This window comes from Triticum dicoccoides, chromosome 3A (assembly GCF_002162155.2).
Source record: "Triticum dicoccoides isolate Atlit2015 ecotype Zavitan chromosome 3A, WEW_v2.0, whole genome shotgun sequence".
In the NCBI taxonomy this organism is placed as follows: Eukaryota; Viridiplantae; Streptophyta; class Magnoliopsida; order Poales; family Poaceae; genus Triticum; species Triticum dicoccoides.
Window position 1 is genome coordinate 584,291,883 of NC_041384.1, and position 11,403 is coordinate 584,303,285.

Sequence of the window (11,403 nt, forward strand, 5' to 3'; positions counted from 1 at the left end):
CTAAACTCCACTTAAACCGAAAAAGCTTAAAAAATTTGCAACTTGAGCATTATGTGTCTAATCACCCCCCTCTAGACACATCTACTTCTAGATCCTACACCTTTACCCTTTTTCTTGAAACTAGTGGTCTTGTTGACCATCAACACTTGATGCTCCTTCTTGATTTCTACCTCCGCAACCTTTAGCATTGTGAAGAGCTCAGGCATCGTCTTATCCATCCCTTGCATATTATAGTTCATCACGAAGCTCTTGTATCTTGGTGGTAGTGATTGAAGAACTCTGTCAATGACACTATCATCAGGAAGATTAACTCCCAACCGAGTCAAGTGGTTATGGTACCCAAACAGTCTGAGTATATGTTCACTGACAGAACTATTCTCCTCCATCTTGCAGCTGTAGAACTTATTGGAGACTTCATATCTCTCAATCCGGGCATTTGCTTGAAATATTAACTTCAACTCCTGGAACATTTCATGTGCTCCATGACGTTCAAAACATCGTTGAAGTCCCGGTTCTAAGCCGTAAAGCATGGCACACTGAACTATCGAGTAGTCATCAGCTTTGCTCTGCCAGGTGTTCACAACATCTGGCGTTGCTCCTGCAGCGGGTTTGTCACCTAGCGGTGCTTCCAAGATGTAATTCTTCTGTGCAGCAATGAGGATAATCCTCAAGTTACGGACCCAGTCTGTGTAGTTGCTACCATCATCTTTCAACATAGCTTTCTCTAGGAACGCATTAAAATTCAACGGAACAACAACACGGGCCATCTATCTACAACAACATAGACATGCAAAATACTATCAGGTACTAAGTTCATGATAAATTAAAGTTCAGTTAATCAAATTACTTAAGAACTCCCACTTAGGTAGGCATCTCTATAATTATCTAAGTGATCACGTGATCCATATCAACTAAACCATGTTCGACCATCACGTGAGATGGAGTAGTTTTCAATGGTGAACATCACTATGTTGATCATATCTACTATATGATTCACGCTCGACCTTTCGGTCTCAGTGTTCCGAGGCCATATCTGCATATGCTAGGCTCGTCAAGTTTAACCCGAGTATTCTGCGTGTGCAAAACTGGCTTGCACCCGTTGTATGTGAATGTAGAGCTTATCACAACACGTGGTGTCTCGGCACGACAAACTGTAGCAACGGTGCATACTCGGGGAGAACACTTATACCATGAAATTTAGTGAGAGGTCATCTTATAATGCTACCGCCGAACTAAGCAAAATAAGATGCATAAAGGATAAACATCACATGCAATCAATATAAGTGATATGATATGGCCATCATCATCTTGTGCCTTTGATCTCCATCTCTAAAGCACTGTCATGATCACCATCATCACCGGCTTGACACCTTGATCTCCATCGAAGCATCATTGTCGTCTCACCAACTATTGCTTCTACGACTATCGCTATCGCTTAATGATAAAGTAAATCAATTACATGGCGATTGCATTTCATACAATAAAGCGACAACCATATGGCTCCTGTCAGTTGCCGATAACCGTGTTACAAAACACGATCATCTCATACAATAAAATTTAGCATCATGTATTGACCATATCATATCACAACATGCCCTGCAAAAACAAGTTAGACGTCCTCTACTTTGTTGTTGCAAGTTTTACGTGGCTGCTACAGGCTGAGCAAGAACCGTTCTTACCTACGCATCAAAAACCACAATGCGGTATAGTGATTGCTTTTTGATCTTCAGAAAGAACCCTGTTCATTGAATCCGATTCAACTAAAGTTGGAGAAACTGACACCCACCAGCCACCTGTGTGCGAAGCACGTCGGTAGAACCAGTCTCGCATAAGCATACGCGTAATGTCGGTCTGGGCCGCTTCATCCAAGAATACCGTCGAATCAAGAAACAACTAGTGACGGTAAGAAATATGTATATACCCACGTCCACAACTCCTTTGTATTCTACTCGTGCATATAACATCTACGCATAAACCTGTCTCGGATGCCACTGTTGGGGAACACGGTAATTTCAAAATTTTCCTACGCACACACAAGATCATGGTGATGCATAGCAACGAGAGGGGAGAGTGTTGTCTACGTACCCTCGTAGACCGTAAGCAGAAGCGTTATGACAACGCGGTTGATGTAGTCGTACGTCTTCACGATCGACCGATCCTAGTACCGAAAGTGCGGCACCTCCGCGATCTGCACACGTTCGGCTTGGTGACATCCCACGAACTCACGGTCCAGCAGAGTGTCAAGGGAGAGCTTCGCCAGCACGATGGCGTGATGATGGTGATGATGATGCTACCGGAACAGGGCTTCGCCTAAGCACCGCTATGATATGACCGAGGTGGATTATGGTGGAGGGGGGCACCGCACACGGCTAAGAGATCAATGATCAACTTGTGTGTCTATGGGGTGCCCCCTCCCCCGTATATAAAGGAGTGGAGGAGGGGGAGAGGGCCGGCCTCCTAGGCGCGCCCAAGGGGGGAGTCCTACTCCCGATGGGAGTAGGATTCCCCCTTCCCTAGTTGGAGTAGGAGAGGGAAGGAAGGGGGAGAAGGAGAGAAGGAAAGGGCGGCTGCCGGCCCCTCCCAATTCTGATTGGGATTGGGGGGGGGGGGCACCCCCACCTTGGTCACCTCCTCCTCCTTTCCACTATGGCCCATTAAGGCCCATTGACTCCCCGGGGGGTTCCGGTAACCCCCCGATACTCCGGTATATGCCTGAACTCTCTCGAAACCTTTCCGATGTCCAAACATAGTCATCCAATATATCGATCTTTATGTCTCGACCATTTCGAGACTCCTCGTCATGTCCGTGATCACATCCGGGACTCCGAACTACCTTAGGTACATCAAAACACATAAACTCATAATACCGATTGTCACCGAACGTTAAGCGTGCGGACCCTACGGGTTCGAGAACTATGTAGACATGACCGAGACACGTCTCCGATCAATAACCAATAGCGGAACCTGGATGTTCATATTGGCTCCCACATATTCTACGAAGATCTTTATCTGTCAAACCGCATAACAACATACGTTGTTCCCTTTGTCATCGGTATGTTACTTGCCCTAGATTTGATTGTCGGTATCTCAATACCTAGTTCAATCTCGTTACTGGCAAGTCTCTTTACTCGTTCCGTAATGCATCATCTCGTAACCAACTCATTAATTACATTGCTTGCAAGGCTTATAGTGATGTGCATTACCGAGAGGGCCCAGAGATACCTCTCCGACACTCGGAGTGACAAGTCCTAATCTCGATCTATGCCAACTCAACAAACACCATCAGAGACACCTGTAGAGCATATTTATAGTCACCCAGTTACGTTGTGACGTTTGATAGCACACTAAGTGTTCCTCCGGTATTCGGGAGTTGCATGATCTCATGGTCATAGGAACATGTATAAGTTATGGAGAAAGCAATAGCAACAAACTAAACGATCATCATGCTAAGCTAATGGATGGGTCAAGTCAATCACATCATTTTCTAATGATGTTATCCCGTTAATCAAGTGACAACTCATGTCTATGGTTAGGAAACATAACCATCATTGATTCAACGAGCTAGTCAAGTAGAGGCATACTAGTGACACTTTGTTTGTCTATGTATTCACACATGTACTAAGTTTTCGGTTAATACAATTCTAGCATGAATAATAAACATTTATCATGATATAAGGAAATATAAATAACAACTTCGTTATTGCCTCTAGGGCATATTTCCTTCAGATACCATCTTGGGCTAGTGCGAATCTTTGTAGGAGTCCAGTCAGTTGGTGACCTAATCATCTCTCCGATGAGCTCCCCAATAGCATACTGCACTTGCTTGAACCTCTGGTTATGACCAACAACACGGAGGAACATGGCCACTTGCTCTTTCATAGTGGTGTGGATGCTATCTTCTAGCAGCCCCTGCTCCTAAATGTCTGCATAAGCCTGGCAAAAGGTGCTCTTTTCATTCGAAGCATCCACAGAGCCTCTTGATACTTCCCCAACGTATCTATAATTTATGAAGTATTCATGCCATGTTTACAACAATTTTATATGGTTTTGGTATGATCTTATTAGAACTAACCCGGACTGATGTTGTTTTCAGCAGAACTACCGTGGTGTCGTTTTTTGTGCAGAAATAAAAGTTCTCAGAATGGGATTAAATTTTACAGTGATTTTTATGGACCAAAAGAGACCCCCGAGGCATCGGAGTTGGGCCAGAAGAGTCCTGAGGCGACGTCAAGGTGGGGGGCGCGCCCTACCCTCCCCCCCGGAGGGTGCTCCTGTCTTGCCGATGCCTCGTGGACCCCCTTGACATGAGACCGATGCCAAAAATTCCTATAAATACCAAAACCACCAGAAAGAAACCTAGATCGGAAGTTTCGCCACCGCAAGCCTCTATAGCCATGAAAAATCAATATAGGCCCTCTCTGGCACCCTGCCGGAGGGGGCCATCATCACAGGAGGCCATGGAGGAGGAAGCCGGAAGGGGCCATCATCACCATGGAGGCCAAGAACCAGAGGGAGAACTTCTCCCCATCTAGGGGGAGGCCATGGAGGAGGAAGCACAAGGGGGAGACTCTCTCTCCTCTCTCTCGGTGGCGCCGGAGTGCCGTCGGGGGAACCATCGCCCCGGTGATCATCTTCCTCATCTCTTTTAAGCGGTCCACTCTCCCGCACCCCACTGTAATCCCCTACTTGAACATGGTGCTTTATGTTGATACGTCTCCAACGTATCTATAATTTTTGATTGTTCCACATGCTATTATATTACATGTTTTCGATGTTTTATATGCATTAATATGCTATTTTATATTATTTTTGGGACTAACCTATTAACCTAGAGCCCAGTGCCAGTTTATGTTTTTTCCTTGTTTTAGAGTTCCGCAGAAAAGGAATACCAAACGGAGTCCAAACGGAATAAAACTTTTGCGATGATTTTTCTTGGACTAGAAGACATCCAGAGGACTTGGAGTGCAAGTCAGAGAAGCCACGAGGTGGCCACAAGGACGGAGGGCGTGCCCAGGGGGTAGGGCGTGCCCCCACCCTTGTGGGCCCCTCGTGACTCCACCGACTTATTTCTTCCGTCTATATATTCCCATATATCCCAAAAGCAACCAGGGGAGCCACGAAAACACTTCTCCACCGCCGCAACCTTCTGTACCCGTGAGATCCCATCTAGGGGCCTTTTCCAGTGTCCTGCCAGAGGGGAATTCGATCACGGATGGCTTCTATATCAACACCATTGCCCTTCCGATGAAGCGTGAGTAGTTTACCACAGACCTACAGGTCCATAGCTAGTAGCTAGATGGCTTCTTCTCTCTCTTTCATTCTCAATACCATGTTCTCCTCGATGTTCTTGGAGATCTATTCGATGTAATACTTTTTTGCGGTGTGTTTGCCGAGATCCGATGAATTGTGGATTCATGATCAGCTTATCTACGAATATTATTTGAATCTCCTCTGAATTCTTATATGCATGATTTGATACCTTTGCAAGTCTCTTTGAACTATCGATTTGGTTTGGCCGACTAGGTTGGTTTTTCTTGCAATGGGATAAGTGCTTAGCTTTGGGTTTAATCTTGCGGTGTCCTTTCCCAGTGATAGTAGGGGCAACAAGGCACGTACTGTGTTGTTGCCATCGAGGATAAAAATTTGGGGTTTACATCATATTGCTTGAGTTTATTCCTCTACATCATGTCATCTTACTTAATGCATTACTCCATTCTTCATGAACTTAATACTCTAGATGCAGACAGGAGTCAGTCGATGTGTCGAGTAATAGCAGTAGATGCAGGCAGGAGTCGGTCTACTTGACACAGATGTGATGAATATATTCATGATCATTGCCTTAGATATCGTCATAACTTTGTGCTTTTCTATCAATTGCTCAGCAGTAATTTGTTCACCCACCATAATATTTCATATCTTGAGAGAAGCCTCTAGTGAAACCTATGGCCCCCGGGTCTATTTTCCATCATATAATCTTCTACTTTCCATCATATTAGTTTCCGATTTACTTTCTTTGCAATCTTTTACTTTCCGATCTATAAACCAAAAATACCAAAAATATTTACTTCACCGATTATATATATCTCTATCAGATCTCACTTTTGCAAGTAACCGCGAAGGGATTGATAACCCCTTTATTGCGTTGGGTGCAAGTTGTTGATTGTTTGTGCAGGTATTCGGTGACTTGTTCGTTGTCTCCTACTGGATTGATACCTTGGTTCTCAAAACTGAGGGAAATACTTACTCTACTTTGTTGCATCACCCTTTCCTCTTCAAGGGAAAAACCAACGCAAGCTCAAGAAGTAGCATATGCCACATATTATGATCCAATGATGTGTTGCCATCCTATAATGTTTTGAGTAGATTTCTATTGTTTTTGTGTTGATTGATGATCTCGAATGGTTTGAGTTGTATGTATTATTTTGGTGCTGTCTTATGGTGCCTTCTGTGCCGCGCACACATGAAGGATTCCCGCTGTAGGGTGTTGCAATATGCTCATGATTCGCTTATAGTGGTTTGCTAGAGTGATAGATTCTTAAACTCGAGTAAGGGGGTTGTTGCGTATGGGATAAATGGGACTTGATACTTTAACGCTATGGTTGGGTTTTACCTTAATAATCTTTAGTAGTTGCGGATGCTTGCTAGAGTTCCAATCATAAGTATATATGATCCAAGTAGAGAAAGTATGTTAGCTTATGCCTCTCCCTCATATGAAATTGCAATAATGATTACCGATCTTGTTAACAATTGCCTAGGACAATTCTGCACACCCCTCCATCATTATTCCACACTCGCTATTTATAATATATAGTAATATATTCTAACTCTATGTTAATAGCACCTATTTTTATATTTTAGTTCTCCGATATCATGCAAAGCTATCCTCTTCATACCCACAACAGAGTTTTATTTCTCGTTTCTAGATGGAAGCAAATGTTCGATGTACGTAGAGTCGTATCAGTTGCAGATAGGACTTGAGAGAATATTGATCTTACCTTTAGCTCCTTGTGGGTTTAACACTCCATACTTATCACTTCCACCTTTGGAAATTGCTATGATGATTTCTTGCACTTGGAGATTATCAAGCTCTTTTCTGGCGCCGTTGCCGCGGAGCAATAGCGTGGGGTTGATATTCTCGTGTGTGCTTGTTTGCTTTCTTCACTAAGTAGATTTTGTTTTTTCTTTTGTTTTTATTTTCTTTAGTTGTGGGTGAAACAAACAATTTTTTTTAAAAATACAAAATACAAAAAATTACTTGCCTCTTATGCCTAAAAACTTTTTCAAAAAGAGAAGTGATTGGAAGATTATGCATTGGAGAAGTGAGGGTCGACCTTGAACACTTGTGTTCATGCTCATGAAAACAATGTAGAATTTTTCATGAAAGTTTCTCAAAAATAATTATCCCCTTGTATATATCCATTGTATTATAAAAATAATGTGCCAAGGTTTGGCTTTAGAATGTTTAAATTGCTTGTTTGGTGTGTGCAACAGAAAAAATAGAAACTTTTGTTGTAGTAATCGAATTTACATTTTTACTGGAGCATGATAAAATCTTGAAATTTTACATAGTACTTCTCTGCAAATTGTTTAGTTTGTCCTAATTTTTTTATAATTTTTTGAGTTACAGAAGTATACTAAGTTTCTAGAGTGTTACAGACTATCTTGTTTTTGACAAATTCTGTTTTCTATATGTTGTTCACTTATTTTGATGATTCTACGGGTTGTATCGGGGGGATATGAACCATGGTGAAATTGGAATACAGTAGATATAATGCTAATATGAAAATGGAATGAGTTTACAACAGTACCTAAAGGTAGTGATTTGCTTTATTATACTAACGGATCTCACAAGCACTACACCACGATCCACTATAGCTCACGAACCGTACGTTGGTAAAACTTTTCCTAATCCATAGAATAGTGCATCGGTAAAACTATTGACACAATGTATGTTAGCAAGAGTATGAATCATAAACGGACTATGTGTCAGCTAAGCTAATGACGCACGGTGTGTTGATAAAAGTACACACCGAGACAGCTTGTGTGTCAGTAAGCCTATAAATCGGTTACATACAGTATGTTGGTAAATGTTTGGGAAGCAACTAGTTGACGAGCGCTCCTTCGGGAGCCTCGCAATGATCAACGCCACTTGGCGCGCTCTCAGCCATTCGCCACGTGTCGCGCTCTGGACGTTTCGTTCGGATTTTGTTTTTTTATTTCTTCACACGTGTTTTCGGCTTTTTAAACGGTTTTTCCCCGGGTTTTTTCGACGTTTTGGTTTTCCTCTGGTCTTTCTTAGCTTTTCGATCAAAAAAAATTCAGAATTTTTTTTGCACGAAAAAAAGCGTTTTCTTTTTTTTCCATTTCGCAAAAGTCACGATTTTTCTTCCGCGAGAGGCACGGTTGTGCTTTATCGAGAGTCACGGCCGTGCCTTTCGGAAACGAAAAAAACGCGTTTTCTGTTTTTTTTTCTTTTGCGAGAGTCACATTTTTTCTTCCGCGAGAGTCACGGTTGTGCTTTTGCGAGTCACGGCCGTGCCTCTCGGAAAGGGAAAAACAAAACGCGTTTTCTGTTTTTTTTCTTTCGTGAGAGTCACGGTTTTGCTTCCGCGAGAGGCATGGTTGTGCTTACGCGAAAGTCACGGCCGTACCTCTCGGAAAGGAAAAAAACACACGTTTTCTGTTTTTTTTCACGAGAGTCACGGTTTTGCTTCCGCGAGAGACACGATTGTGCTTTCGCGAGAGTCATGGTCGTGCCTCTCGAAAACGAAAAAACGCATTTTCTGTTTTTTTCCTTCCACGAGAGTCACGGTTTTGCTTTCACGAGAGGCACGGTTGTGATTTCGCGAGAGGCACGGACGTGCCTCTTTCGGAAAGGGAAAAAAACCGTGCTCCCGGTTCGGTTTTTTCGCCCGGTTTTTTTCGTCTGGTTTTTTCGTGAATTTTTTTTTCATCAAAATCTATGAACATGGGATCTAGTTTTGAAGATCTCGACGCGAGGAATCCAATGGTGAAAACGGTTCAAGATTTGGACGCACGGTTTAAGAGATAAAACGTTTTGAATAAACGGATCTACGAAAAAAGGGAAAACTCCCAGGTTGCGACAAGTGGCGCGCTGCATGTGCGCCACTTGTCGTGATCTGGGAAAGTGAAGTGTTCATTGCAACGAGTACTCCTTAATTAGTGATTTCGAAATGTTTGGGACAAATAGTCTGAGGCCAGTGAAAACGTTCGCGCCAAACTGAAAAAGAGGCGGGCTTTTTTGAGCGAAAAAATTGGATCTTGATAAAAGAAGCCACGCGGCCCCCTTTCCGCATCCCTAAATTAGAAATTCCCCACTCCTCTCCCATCTGCGCCGCCCGCATATTCTCACCCTGCCGCTGCCACCACTATCTCGCCTCTCGCCGGCACCGCGCTACCGCCGCCACTGCCCACTGCCGCCACCACCCTCTCGCTGGCACTGCCTATAGCACCTCATCGTCTCACCCCCTGCAACATCGTCCTCTCCTCACCCGTGTGTCGCCCGCATCTACTCACCCAAACTCCGTCACCACCTCGTCACCAGGACCGCCCACCGCCGCCCCACCACCTGCCTCTCCCCTCTACAACAATTCATCCCTCACCCCCAGGGGGGAACCTTCTCGCCTCGTCCCTTTGCTAGGTTTTGGTGGCGCATGTGAGAGGAGAACGACGCACGTGTAGACCGAGTGAAGTTCAAGCTCGGTAGGTAATCCCCCACCCCTCCACCCCTCTCGGATAGGAGGGGGTGACCGGTGGTGGATGCCCTCGGTCCCTGCCTCTGTCCTCTCTCCCCCCCTTTTCCTAATTTGTTTCCTTTGACTGCAGCATGATGAGGCAGATTCTAGTTCAAGTCGGCGACTAGGATGAACAACAGAGCATCGACCAACAGTTCTCTCCCGATTCTATGTATAACCAGCAAGTTTCAGTCATATGTTTGAGCATTATATAGGTTATGCACTCTAGTTTGTGATTATGTCATTGTGGTTTGTGGTAATCAAAATTAAATTGTATGATTTGTTGGTCAGCAAATACATTCTTGATTTATCCATGTTATTACATACTTTTTAGTGCAAATACTAATTAGGTATTTCTGGCTGTGTATGTATGGCATGGTTAGCTACTGTTTGATACCAAGTTGGGGGTCGCAAGCCACCATCTCACCCAACACTGCCATCAGCCTCACCCCAAGCTCTGGCCCGACTGTAGCTTCGACCCTATTCTCCACCAAGCAAAGCCGCCTTCCCCATCTTCCACCCTGCAGATCAGGAACTTGACTCCTTGTTCTCAGCAGCGCAGTGAGGAGGTAAATATTTAGAGCCACTCTCGGTGATTCGTGTGCTTTTCATTGTGATTGTTGTGCAGAGACAAAATACAATTTTAGATCGTGTTGTTTTTATCTGTTTATGTTAAGCAAAGTTGAAGTTTTTATTGATATATAATAGGATTCAAGAATGGATAGAGGATGGATGGGCTTGACTAGGTACACCAACCTATCATGATAATTAATGTCTTATGTTTCTATAAATATATAATGATCAGTTTAAATGACTAGTAATGGTACATGTAGGACAACACCACTGTATGAAAACAGAGTCATTGGATTTCTAGAGTTTGCATTTGCCCATTCATCAAAAGGGACAAGATCTTATGCCCTAGCAAGAGATGTAAGGGGTACTGTTTATGAATGATACGTCTCCATCGTATCTATAATTTTTGATTGTTCCATGCCAATATTCTATAACTTTCATATACTTTTGGTAACTTTTTATACTATTTTTGGGACTAACATATTGATCCAGTGCCCAGTGCCAGTTCCTATTTGTTGTATGTTTTTTGTTTCGTAGAAAATCCATATCAAACGGAGTCCAAACCAAATAAAAACAGACGAAGAATATTTGTGATATATGGGAAGAAAATCAACGCGAGATGGTGCACGAGGGGGCACGAGGCAGGGGGTGCGCCCCTGACCCTCGTGGGCTCCCCGTAAGGCGGTTACTGCTCTTCTTTGGTCGCAAGAAAGCTAATTTTCGGAGAGAAAAAATCAGGGCGAAGGTTTCAATCCAATCGATGTTACGGATCTCCGGATATATAAGAAATGGTGAAAGGGCAGAATCCTAGAATGCAGAAACAAAGAGAGACAGAGAGACAAATCCAATCTCGGAGGGGCTCTCGCCTGTCCCATGCCATGGAGGCCATGGACCAGATGGGAAACCCTTCTCCCATCCAGCCAGGGAGAAGGTCAAGGAAGAAGAAGAAGAGGGGCTCTCTCCCCCTTTCTTCTGATGGCATCGGAACGCCGCTAGGGCCATCATCATCACCGCAATCTACACCAACACCTCCGCCATCTTCACCAACATCTCCATCACCTTCCCCCCTCTATCT

The 11,403-nt window shown here is 43.8% G+C and overlaps 1 long non-coding RNA gene across 3 annotated transcripts; it reads left to right on the top strand.

Moving 5' to 3' along the window:
* The first annotated feature begins 9,366 nt into the window (after nt 1-9,366).
* LOC119272220 lies at nt 9,367-11,016 on the top strand. 3 transcript variants are annotated; one of them, XR_005134715.1, is made up of 5 exons: nt 9,367-9,723; nt 9,847-9,927; nt 10,139-10,324; nt 10,464-10,501; nt 10,589-11,016. It is a non-coding gene; the product is annotated as an uncharacterized LOC119272220 (long non-coding RNA). The 3 variants fall into 3 exon arrangements; XR_005134716.1 differs by having other exon boundaries at nt 9,367-9,727; nt 10,139-11,016; XR_005134714.1 differs by having other exon boundaries at nt 10,139-11,016.
* The last annotated feature ends 387 nt before the right edge of the window (nt 11,017-11,403 follow it).